Source organism: Pelophylax lessonae, assembly GCF_965119305.1.
Source record: "Pelophylax lessonae genome assembly, chromosome: 2".
Classification (NCBI taxonomy): Eukaryota; Metazoa; Chordata; class Amphibia; order Anura; family Ranidae; genus Pelophylax; species Pelophylax lessonae.
The window spans coordinates 101,017,800-101,031,111 of record NC_138769.1 but is presented as its reverse complement, the minus strand read 5'-3'; the positions used below and the strand labels follow the sequence as shown (position 1 = coordinate 101,031,111).

At 42.5% G+C, this 13,312-nt stretch overlaps 1 protein-coding gene across 1 annotated transcript in view; it reads left to right on the top strand.

The window, feature by feature from the left end:
- Positions 1-937: 937 nt before the first annotated feature.
- Positions 938-13,312, top strand: part of PATL2 (PAT1 homolog 2) — a gene marked incomplete at its 3' end in the record, with an annotated part of 141,196 nt that continues 128,821 nt past the window's right edge. The window contains exon 1 of the mRNA XM_082244763.1: positions 938-964. The remainder of the gene's footprint in view (positions 965-13,312) is intronic.

Sequence of the window (13,312 nt, the reverse complement as noted above, 5' to 3'; positions counted from 1 at the left end):
GGGGGTGTCAATTAAAAGTTAACGACACCCCCAGCTGCGATCGCATATCGCAGTGCGATCTGGCAAGTTCGCACAGAATCGGATCGCACTAGTGTGAACCACTATGCGATCCGATTCTGCTGCGGATAAAAAATAGGGTCAGGTGCGTGTTTAGTGCGGATGTGGTGCAAATTCAGCCATACAAACTGTATTCCCAATGTGTTCCCTCCCCCTTTTTCCTTTTTATTCATTTTCTCATCAGCAGTTAGAGCAGTCTTGTGACTTCTATTAGTGTCTGGTTAAAGTGATTGTAAAGTCTAGTGTTTTTTTTTTTTCCCTTAAATAACAAACATGTTATAATTCCCACACATAAAAAAGTGAGCGCTGATGAAACAACATGCAAATACAAAGTGTATGGCTGAAATTTGCACCGCACATGAGATCGCATGTAATTTTAGGAGCAGTGCGCTCCGAATTACATGCAATCTCCGTGATTGCACTAATGTTAACCGGGGCTTAAATAGCTGTGTTTTTGTTTCAACTAGAGCCTTTGAGAATATATATAATCTGTAAATTTTATCTGGAACCTAAAAAAGTATTTGTCCTAAAACATGTATGCACACATTTCAAAATGGTGATGACTAATTCTCTAGGTGTACCGATAAGCAGTGTGGTCCTTCAAATTATCTAGCGTACAAGTGGTCTATTCTAACGAGGTCTTCATCCCTTGCCAATAAAACCTCTCATTATGTTGTTTACTTGCAATGCTTTGTTTGAAATGGAAAGGTGAAAAAAAATGAACAGCTGCTACAGTTCAATAATAATTATCAATACAGTGTATTATAAACTCATTATTAAGCTGCCCCTTTAAATGCATTTAGGAAATGACCAGAGATTGAAGAAGCACAGGTGATTCCCTTTAAGTGCAATATTTACAAAGCTGCTTTATCAGCGGCTGGCTGAATGTCTGGTTTGTTTGAAGCTGGTAGGTTCAATGGTGCAAAAAAACAATATATGTTAGGGAGCTATTGAGAAAGGGCCAGACTTATATATTTTTTTATAAAGCCCCTTCCTCTTATCTAAACATATATGGACGTTTTATTATGAATGTGGTTTATTTTATTTAGGGTTAATTTTTTTTCATTTTGTGAATTTCATTAATGGGAGTTTTTTTTAAGGTTAGTTTCATTGCACATTGTTTCTAGGGAAACTAACCTTTGTTCAACGAGGTAAAGCATAATGTGCTGTTGTCATAAGAACCCTGAAAGCACCTTTCATAAGTTGTGTTTACACCCAAGACACATTTGATAGTATTGCAACTAAAGCCCCGTACACACGTACTGATAGTCGGCCGAACGATCGGCCGTCTTTTGTCCGGTGCTGTCCTGTCGGTTGAAAAGTGCTAAAGACTGCACACGAATTTTGTCGGCCAACAACAGCCGACTGCATTTGTAATGTCATGTGATGGTTAACTTTTCGTGTGTTTTGTCTTCTTTGAGCATGCCCAGTCTTGCTAATCTGCTGTTTGTCGGCCGAATTCTGTACTGATTGGCGAAAAATCGGCCGTTCTGGTGACGGCCAACAAAAATTTTATAGCCTGCACACCCAATTCTGTTCAGCCGAAAAGTCGCTGTCGGTTGTCGGAAGCATCATACTAACAAGCCGACAATCGGCCGATCGTTCGGCGGCCGAATATTTACGGCCTACAATCGGTACGTGTGTACGGGGCTTTACTGTTCCTTGTTGTGGAAGCATAAGTCTTCTTTTCACACTTTTTTTTTTTTTTTTCTTAAAAGCCGTATTAAGCCCAAAGGCAAACATTTAATATAATGCAGCTTACATTATACAATTTTCTGTAAAAATTTCTTTAGATTTACCTTAAACTATGTAGTACAAAGGCCTGCCTAATTGGATACAATTGAAAGTGATGTTTAGTTTTGACCTCATATAATGGGGTTTTTGGTAAATTTAACAGAAAATTGAACATGTATGGCCAGTCTTGGATGTGATGACTGTCATTTTTTTACTTTTGTAGGCTTTCTTTCCTTTATTTTTACCTGTTAATCTGGCCAGTAGGTTGATTGTTTATCAAAAGAACAAGCTCTCTTCCAGAGGTAGCAGTTCGAGGAAGGAGATAAACCATTTCCCACTGACTGGTGCTTATAACAATCAGAATTTTATTTGTGTAAAACCTTATTCGAAAAAGGGAGGAAAAAAACTGTTAGTGTTATTGCATTGTGAGTTTGGCTTCAATTTGTAGGGCCCTGTTCACACCTGAGCGTATTTCAGCTCGTAAAATGCTCCTCTCTGAAGTCTCAACGCGCCCAACAAGAAAAATCCCATTCATTTCAATGGCCCCTGTTCACATTTGAGTGTTTGGTCACCTGAAGCTCAAAAAAGTACATGAGCTTCTTTTTTGGCAGATTACAAGCATTTTTGTTAGATGTCAATGCCTGCCTCCAAACCCTTGCAAAAAACGCCTGAATAAAGCCCAAAAAAATGCCTTAAACCGATACACTTAGTTGTGAATGGAGCCTTAAGTTTATCTAAATCTGTTAGTGCTATGTTTCTCAACTCCGGTCCTCGGGGCACACCAACAGGCCAGGTTTTAAATATTACCTTGGGGAGATGCAGACTAGAATACTGCAATCACTGAGCAGCAAATTATATCACCTGTGATTTATTTCAGTTTTCTTGCAAACCTGGCCTGTTAGTGTGCCCTGAGGACCGGAGTTGAGAAACACTGTAAAAAAAAAGTACATCTAATACAACACCCCCCCCCCCCCCCCCCCCACCCTTCCAGACTGACAATGTTGCTGTCCATTGGTGCACTTCTGTTCTCCTACGTCCAGAGTGGAGGCACTCTAATACAAGAGGTGTGTTACTGGCCAGATTGCCAGGTAAAACAGAGGGAAAAAGGCCCATAAAAAATGCAGCCACCGCATCAAGTATTGGTAAGCTGCAATATTACATTTTTGTTTTGGTTTTAATATCGCTTTAACCTAGTAATCCTGCTATTAAAATGGAACAAAGCTGTAACAAACCGCAAGCAGACAGAACTTTTTCTTGTTCAATATTTTTGTTGGCTCAACCTAACACATGGTTCTTGGCGTAGAAAAAGTGATAACCTATACCAGCCATACGGCCGCACTGACATGCCCCCCCCCCCCCCCATACTGTTTTTGAAGGAGCGACGCAGAAACCAAAATGTACTTGTTTTTAAGTTGCATGAATGTTAATTTGTTTTATACCCTGATGTGGCTTGTCGAGCAATGAGCAGTAGCAGATGTGCAGGTTAGAAGATCTCAATATACTCTTCCCGTAATATTTACTGTACTACCATACAGGTTTATAGAATGCTATTAAATCCTTTAATGTTTATCAGTCCTGACAATGTCAATAAAAATATTGGAAAATATAAAGTAAAAACATGGCAAGGTTTTATTGCAGAAGAGACCTTTAGGCCCCTTTTACACATAGGGTCCGTTTTTCATCCACCTGTTGACGGATTAAAAACGGATGATCATCAGTTAACATCCGTTTCTGTCCGCTTCCGTCAATGACCATTTTTTGGAACGGATGAATGTCCTATTTTTCATCCGTCAAAAAAACGGATCGGATGAAAAAATGGATGTAGACGGACAAACAGTCCGTTTTTCATCCGTTTTTGCATTGGTAGTGGATGTAAAAACGGATGAAAAACTGATACACTTTGATGTGACTGAACTGAACCGACCGTATGTGTGAAAGGGGCCTTAGGGCTCTTTCAGACGACAGTCCACTCCGTCGGCGGACTCTGTTGGTTTATCTCAGCGGGGGAAAGATCCACCGATCCCCCGCTGAGCAGGAGAATGACAGCTGTGTCTCCGCACTATGTGCGGAGACACAGCTGTCAGAGCCCCATACATCTCTATGGGGGAATCGGATGGGAACAGACCGTCGGTCCGTTCTCATCCGATCCGCCGGATGGAAAAAAGGGATTCCATCCGTCCAGATTTGACGGATCGGATGTCAGCAGACATGTCTCCGCTGACATCCAATGCCCCATAGGAATGCATGGGGGGACCATTCAGATCCGGCAAAAAAAACTGACAGGCGGATCTGAACGGTACGCCTGTGTGAAAGGGGCCTAAATCTCTTCTGTAGTAAAATGCCCCTATCTGCCTGCTTGTCTGTCTGCTAGCACTGCAAACCAAGTTGCATGCACAGCTTAGCTTACAGCACCAGGTAGGTCTCGGAGTGCTGGGATGATGGTCTCTGCATGCACAGGAATGACCTCATCTCATGCTGGCCAATAAAGTGTGTGTATATGATGTATGTATGTGTTTTTTTTTTTTTGCACTTGTCAATCAGGTCTAACAAAACCCGGTCAATGTTATATTTAACAAGTAATGTTAGAATATACCTCCATTTTATTTTAAACTGAATTCCTTGGTCTGGGCAACTGTTTCAGTTTCCATAAGTAAGGCCCCTTTCACACTTATGCAAAGCGATTTTACCGCGATTTTGCGATGCGGTTTTGACACGACTTTGCCGTGATTTTGAGCAATGGCTAAGGGCTAAATACCTCAAAACGCATTAAAATCGTGCCAAAGTAGTGCAGGAACTACTTTGAAGTCAGTGCGACTTCAAAACGCACTGATATGAATGGGGCTCATTGAAAATAATGGAAAACGACTTGTCATGCGATTTTTGCGGTCCAAAATCGCGGGACAAGTCGCACTAGTGTGAAAGGGGCATTAACCATTCAGGAGAGTATTTATTAAACAATATTAGATGCATATTTGTAACAAAGCCATGTGTGCATGGAGGGTGGACAGGCCATACCCATTCTGGGCTAATGAATGTGTTGAAGCCATGGGATGAGCATGTCAGGTAGGTAAATGCCATATCTGGAGCCATGACAGCTCATGGTAGAACAAAAACACATTTCCCTGAAAACAAAATTTTTGGTTGTTATGGGGTTAAGCAGAGTAGGTCAGGTGTCTGGCTATGAACACCTGTATCAGAGGTAGCAATTTGTATTCTTAGAATCTATAAGGTTTTGTCCAGAGCTTATCTTACACTTAACACCCAGAAGGTAAATACACGCAATTGTTTAGATGCATTTGTATGATGGGATGTGCTCATACGTTTTTCCTGTAGTTTATTATTTGATGTGCTTATTATGCTGGCACACATAGAGCTAGACTTGTTTTTTTTTTTTTTTTATCTGTGAATAGGGGCTTTGATGAATACTACTAGTCAAGCAAGGACCACATAACCAGTCCTTTGGGCAGATTTGCTGAGTAGGGTTGATCTTTATTACTTTGGTGCTGGATTGTTTGGGCAATCTGTCAGAGCCTACTCTTATGGATATACATATATATAATTTTTTTTTTTTTTTTATATTCCATGTCCCCTACAATGTCTGCTGTTGTGGTTGACTAGTTAAAAAATCAGCAGATGGTATTTGGTGATCTGCAGTAACTCATGGCAAGCAATTAGATGTCTTGAAGCAGACTTGAATTTTGTAGGTTGTGATCTTGTTTTGTATTTTTGCACATCACAGGTCTTTTAACTATTTTTATTTTTAACTTCAGGCACTGAAAAGTAATACAAGCAGCCAAAGTGGTGCAAAGGGTGAAAGCAATACATTTTAAAGTGCAATAAATGAGTAAGGGGAATATTTTACTTTGCACAGAAGGGGGGGGAAGGGTTAGCCCTTAAATTTTTTTATTGCTGTCTGCGTAGCCATTGTGGCCAAGTATGGTTCATTCCCAATAAAATTGGCAAGAAACCCCTTTACTGCCCCACAGAGTTCCCCTTACATCAGGGACCCTCAGAGACGCCCCTTACATCAGAGACCCCCCCTCCACAGACCCCCCCCCCCTTACATCAGCAGTGGGGCAGTTGGCAGCACTGCATAGTAAGCAAGAAACCTTCAGTGTTGCCACCTGGCTGGTGTGTGTGTATGTATGTATGTATGTGTGTATATGTATGTATGTGTGTATATATATATATATATATATATATATATATATATATATATATATATATATATATATATATATATATATTTACAGGCGGTCCCCTAGTTACAAACATCCGACTTGCAAACGGAGGCAGACAACAGAAAGTGAGGAGAAATCTACCTCTAGGAAGGGAAATTCACTCCTTTAAGAGTTCTAATGGGAAAAATGTGTCTCCACTGAAGCTTTATCACCAATCTTTGTTTCCACAACAACCCAAAATTTTCAAAATCCAGTTGTCATAGGGACAGGGAGTGAGGTGAAATCTTCTGAAAAGGGGCACAGACAGCAAAACAAATGGCACAGGGGTGTTAACCTTTTCCTCTGCTTTCCATAATACTTGAAAATAATTTTTTTGGCTGGAGCTAAACTTAAAAAATATACCTGTTCTGACTTACAAACAAATTCGACTTAACAAACCTACAGTCCCTATCTTGTTTGTAACCCGGGGACCGCCTGTATATGTATGTGTATGTATATATATTTTTTTTTTTCATTTTGCCATCTCCCCCTTTTCATGGTTTTCAGGGCAGGAAGTGAGTTGATATCCCTAACAGACAGATAATAATCTGCCTTACCTACTTTAATAGGAAAAAAAAAAAGTGGGTTGGCACTAAAGCTGGGTTCACACATATGCCGCTGCGGTCTCATGCCTGGGGTCCGGTGCTTCCAAGTGCGAATTGAGTTAGAATTTTTGCCTGAATCAGACCAGAAGATGCACAGGACCCTCTTTCAATGCTGGCCGCGGCCACCCCCGATGTGTGCGAATCGGCCCCTATTGAGCCAGTCACACTCGCCTGTCATGCAAATTTCCATGTGTGCAAACCCATACCTGCCAACTGTCCCGTTTTTTCCCGGGACAATCCCGGCAAATAGGAGCCTGTCCCGGTTATTTTACAGTGTCCCTGTTTTAATTTTGTGCCACACAGTGTCGCTCTCACCCCAGCTTGGAGTTGTAGTTCTGGCAGCAGGTTGTCTCTCTCTCTGTGCCCGCTCACTCTTCCCGCCTGTCACAAATTTAACGTGTCACCGAAGGCAGGGTGTCAGCATGGTGCACTTTCCAAAATCCGCCAGCAGGGGGAGGCAGAGCACCTTTCCGACAAGCTGGAGGCCTCACACTCCATTAATTACTACTATCAATAATGTTTTTTTATAGATATAATTTATACACCTGTTAATTATATATATATGTTTCAATTTTCTAGCTCTAGATAAATGTGTGTGTGTGTGTGTGTATATATGTGTATGTGTGTGTATATATATATATATATATATATATATATATATATATATATTATTGCTCAAAAAAATGAAAACAGACCTCAATCCTCAATGGGAAAAATCTCATGCTGGATATCTATACTGGTATGGACTTTGTATGTGTTAGGATAATATGGACTGGGTAATGTGTTATGATCTATACTGGTATGGACTGGGTAATGTGTTAGGATCTATACTGGTATGGACTGGGGAATGTGTGAGGATGGTATGGACTGGGTAATGTGTTATGGACTGGGTAATGTGTTAGGATCTATACTGGTATGGACTGGGTAATGTGTTAGGAAGGAAAGGATGCTACATTGTTTTATGTAAATGAAAATTATCACCCTACAGAGGGCTGAATTCAAAGACAGGTGAATAAAGTGTGAAATGTGCTCAGGTGTGACCATACAAAAAAATGGAATATGTAAATCTAAATAAAGTATTAGGTGTAAATAAGTACGATAAAACCTAATTAGACCAGATAGTATAATCATACTTATTTACACCTTGCACTTTATTTATATTTCCATATTACATTTTTTCTATGGTCACACCTGAGCACATTTCACACTTTAGAATTGCAGGGAATTGTGATGAGAATTTTAAACTTTAGGCAGAAGTAGTGCAGCTGAATGGGAGAATTATTCCAACTCTGCTACTTTGGCCTTAAGTTTTCAATTCCCTTTTCAATTTCCTGTAATTCTCTCTTTATGAAGTAGACCCTATAATCTGATAAGTAGGCGGAGATTATGTGGAGTGGGCGGAGCTTCGGGGAAGTGGGTGTGGTAAGTAATTGATAGCTGTGCTGCAAAGTGTCCCTGGAAATTTTTTGCAAATGTTGGCGACTATGGCAAACCCAGCCTTAGGGCCGATTTACACCGGTGCTTTCGGAGTGCTATTCAGAATAACTGAAACCACACCAATACACCTTCTAGTGCGCCTGTGTTGCAGTGCACTGCGATGACTGAGAACGCACTGCTTTGCTATTTTCATCTGTCTCTGTTGGGGAGATTTCACTTGTCAGTATTTTGTATTGCTGTCTTTGTCCAAAAACGCAATTTAAAAAAAAACAAAAAAAAAAAAAACCCTGTCGGCCTTTAGCACGCTAATAACAAAACAATCCCTATTGCTTCATTTGAATTTCTCTCAGTTCCTGTCAGTTGTGCAACAGTAAGTGAAGGAAAGTTTTACCAAAGCGAACACGTCAATAAAAACCTGACAGAGCTTCTGTCCTAAATCCAAAATGGGTTTTTATCTGGAATTCCACTTTTAACTTGAACTATACTTTCATATGCTCATTTATTTCTTTACGAATGTAGACCCAATTCTGTAAGCTGGAGAGCAGAGTTCAGTCCTTGAACTAGGTGCTTGCTCATATTCGTAGGTTGTATGTAGCAGGATGATGAACTTGGCCCCTGTTCATTTTGGAACGATTTGTCATGTGATTTGACAGGTCAAATTGCATGACAAGATGCATCCTATTGCTGACAATGGCAGTGTTCAAATTGATGCAACACTGACTTTGCGGTGCCGCATCAGTTTAAAAAAGTTCATGCACTTTTGGCGATTTTGTGTGTGACTTCAATAGACATCTGTGTATGAAGCTGCACAGATGTCTTCAAAGTTGCACTAAGATGTGGTTTTGAAATCCTGCGATTTCAGATGAAATCGGTAGTTCTGCAACTTGAAGATGAACAGTGTCACTGTGTGCGATAATAGAAGTACAGAGTTCCTCTGGAAAATGCTGTCCTGTGTCACTAAACACTGTTGTCTGATGCATGTAGCATTTAGGAGAGACACTGCTGAGCCTGCACCATCTCCATCAGTCCAGCTTACCTCTGCCACCTCTCTCCCAATCATAGGTGTGCGTAGCCTATTGCATTAGGATGTGCACCCCAAAGCTCACTCACATGCGCGTGTGTGTATGTATATGCGTGTGTGTGTGTGTGTATGTGTGTGTATATATATCAATGGACAATGTCAGTAGGCCAGAGGTTGGTGTCCGTAGGGCAGAAATTGGTGTCAGTAGTTTTTTATTTATTTTTTTTTATTTCTTTGTTACGATTCTATTTTACTATTTCCTACTTCTTCTTTTTTTTTTTTCAATACTTTATTTTTTTTTCAATTTAGGAGCCCCATTGGGGAGTTTTGGTGAAATATCAGGGGTCTAAGCAGACCCCTGATGTCTCACTTAGACAGAGAAAGGGACTGAAAACAGATTCCCCAGCCTCTTTCTCTGCAGCCAGCAGCAGGGGGAATCTGTGCAGCACAGGGTGATGAGGGTGTGCCCGGGCACACCTTGTGCGCACGCCTATGCTCCCAGTGACCGAATGGGGTCCCACTGTGCGGACCTCACGCATGCACTTAACTCCTTTACTCTTACCATGTGATTGGGTCATGGATCTCTGTAATGCAGGTTTGGTTCTGGTCAGTGGCGTACCAATAGGGGGGGCGGTCCGCCCCAGGTGCCACACATTAGGGGGGTGTCAGTGTGTCAGGGAAGATCAGGGTGACACCCGGGGCCGGCCGCCAGACTGCTTCCACCGCGGAGGAGGAGGAACTGTTTAAAGCAGAGAGGATGTGAGAGACTCACTGTCACTCCCGAGCCCTGAATACACAGCGATCGGCGCTGCCGCAGTTTACTATGCTGGTTAATGAGAAGGCGATTGGCTGCTAGGACCGCCTATCAACCAATCACCTGCTCATTAACCAGCATAGTAACTTCTGCAGTTCCCGCCGAGGCGCTGATCGCTGTGTATTCAGGGCTCGGGAGTGACAGTGAGTCTCTCACATCCTCTCTGCTTTAAACAGTTCCTCCTCCTCCGCTCTCCTCCTAAAAATGTAGGGGGGGGGGGGGCTTTGTATTGTAAAGGGGTTATTTTGAGGGGGGGGGGGGCTTTGTATTGTATGTATGAGGCTGTGGTGCTCCTTTCCAGGCTCCTACTAGTCCACCTCCAGCCTACTACTACCACCACTATGAGAGACTGTCTGTCACGGTATAATCTGATCGAGTCCACACTGACTGACTGTCACTGAGTAATTGATGTTACCACATTAACCCTGACCTGCCCAGTGCCCTGTATCTGCAATTAAAATTTACAAGGCTGCCTGCATGCTTCCTGATTTCCATTCCCAGCATCCTTCCCAATCCGCTACAGTAACATTTAGGGAGAGAGACATGAGGACAAGAGAGAGAGAGAGAGACATGAGGACAAGAGAGAGAGAGAGACATGAGGACAAGAGAGAGAGAGAGACATGAGGACAAGAGAGAGAGAGAGACATGAGGACAAGAGAGAGAGAGAGACATGAGGACAAGAGAGAGAGAGAGACATGAGGACAAGAGAGAGAGAGAGACATGAGGACAAGAGAGAGAGAGAGAGAGAGACATGAGGACAAGAGAGAGAGAGAGAGAGAGACATGAGGACAAGAGAGAGAGAGAGAGAGACATGAGGACAAGAGAGAGAGAGAGAGAGACATGAGGACAAGAGAGAGAGAGAGAGAGACATGAGGACAAGAGAGAGAGAGAGAGAGACATGAGGACAAGAGAGAGAGAGAGAGAGACATGAGGACAAGAGAGAGAGAGACATGAGGACAAGAGAGAGAGAGACATGAGGACAAGAGAGAGAGAGACATGAGGACAAGAGAGAGAGAGACATGAGAGGACAAGAGAGAGGACAAAAAATTGGCAAAATAAATGGAAAGAATGCGAAACACCGCGTTCGGTATTCGGCCTTCGGCCAAACATTTCATTATTATTCGGCTTCGGCTTCGGCCAAGAATTTCATTTCGGTGCATCCCTAATAATCGGACTACGGCATCAAGTCAATTAAACTCCTGGAATATTGATCTGGTCAGTAAGTAGCAGAGGAGGTTGTTAATCAGTTTAAACTGCTTTGTTGTAAATGAAATTAACATCCACGGCACTAGATGGGCAACAATGAGACTACCTCCAAAACAGAATGGTTTTACAGGCCATACTCCTCTTTTCTGACTGTTTATCACTAGTTTTGCATTTGGCTAGGGTCAGTGTCCCTACTTGTAGCATGAGGCGATACCTGGACCCTATAGAGGTTGCACAGGGAGTCCAACTCCTCCAGGATGGCACATCAGTGCCATTGCCAGAAGGTTTGCTGTGTCTCACAGCGCAGTCTCAAGAGCATGGAGGAGATTCCAGGAGACAGGCAGTTACTCTAGGAGATCTGGACAGGGCCGTAGAAGGTCCTTAACCCATCAGCAGGACCGGTATCTGCTTCTTTGTGCAAGGAGGAACAGGGTGAGCACTGCCAGAGCCCTACAAAAAGACCACCAGCAGGCCACTGGTGTAAATGTCTCTGACCAAACAATCAGAAACCGACTTCTTGATGGGTGCCTGGGGGCCCGATGTCCTCTAGTGGGCCCGGTTTTCACTGCCCGACACTGTGGAGCTCCATTGGCATTTTCCATTGAACACCAGAATTGGCAGGTCTGCCACTGGGGCCCTGTGCTTTTCACATATGAACGCATGTTCACCCTGAGCATGTGACAGACGTGAATGGGTCTGAAGAAGCTGTGGAGAACATTATGCTGCCTGTAACAGTGTTAAGCATGACTGGTAGTGAGTCAGTGATTGTCTGGGGAGGCATATCCATGGAGGGCACAGACCTCTACAGGCTTGACAATGGCACCCTGACTGCCATTAGGTATTGGGATGTAATCTTTGTACCCATTGTCAGACTCTATGCTGGTGCAGTGGGTCCTGGGTTCCTCCTGGTGCACGACAATGCCTGGCTTTGTGGCGAGAGTATGCAGCCAGTTCCTGGAGAATGAAGGAATTGATACATTTAAATAGCCCCCCCACACTTGCCTGACCTAAAGCTAATAGAACACCTCTGGGACATTGTTTTAGTCCATCTGCCGCTGTCGGGTTGCACTTCAGTTTGTTGAGGAGCTCAGTGATGCCCTGGTCCAGATCTGGGAGTTTAAAAATTCTCCTGCGTTCAAGTGGTGTGGGATGAGGGAAAGATTAGTATTTAATGGTCTTTGTTGGCATCACTTATGGTCTTGCTGCCCCCTCAGGACCAAGGGTATCTAAAACACACTAAAAAAGGAGAGGGACGCAACGACCTACTACATTACCACTAAAAAGATTTATTAAAATCTAAAATATACATTATTTACAAAACAATTGTAGTTGGCACACATGTAAACACGATCAAACAAAGGATCTCCAAGGTAGCCAAGGCACTGCACGGTGCTGGATAGCATGCTGATGTCTGCACGAATCTGTTAAGGCTGACGCGTTTCGAGGGCTTACCCTCTTCCTCAGAACCAAAAAGTGCTACCCCAGGACACCATCCATTGTCTGAAAAGGAGCATGCCCTGATGTTGTCGGGCATGCATACAAGCATGTGGAGGCCATACAAATTACGGAGTACCATTTTTTGAGTTGCTGCAATGAAATTTCAGCAAAATGGTATAGCCTGCTGCATCATTTTTTTTACTTTTGATTTTGATTTTCAGAGTGTCTTTGAATTCAGCCCTCTCTGTCGGTTGATCAGTTTTCATTTCCATTAATCGATGTGGCATCCTTTTAGTTCCTAACACATTACCCAGTCCATATCAGTATAGATATCCAGTATTGTATTTTTTCCCTATAGAGATCTGATGTTTTTTCAAAGTGTTCCTTTTAATTTTTTTTTCTTGATCATTGTATATTAAAACCGTATTAAACCCAAGGGGAAACCTTTATTTTCTTGCAGCTTAAAAAATTCTGAGATGTGGTGTTTTTTTTTTGGGGGCTTTTTTTCGAATCTGGTGATCCAGCCAGTAAAGTCTGTTTTTCAAAAGAGCAGGCTCTCCAAGGAAATGCATCAGTTCAGAGATGAGACAATCTAAAATTAGCAGTTGCTTACAATGATCAACTTTTATGTATAACCGTAATCCCAAAAAGCAAACTGAGTGTGTAATGTGTGAGCTGGAGTTGGGTTTCAATTTTGTTAGTGCATGTAAATCTGCTAGTTCATCTAACACCCCGTTATCCAAAGGTGTCCCCCCTGTGCTCCTTCATCCAGAGTGGGGGC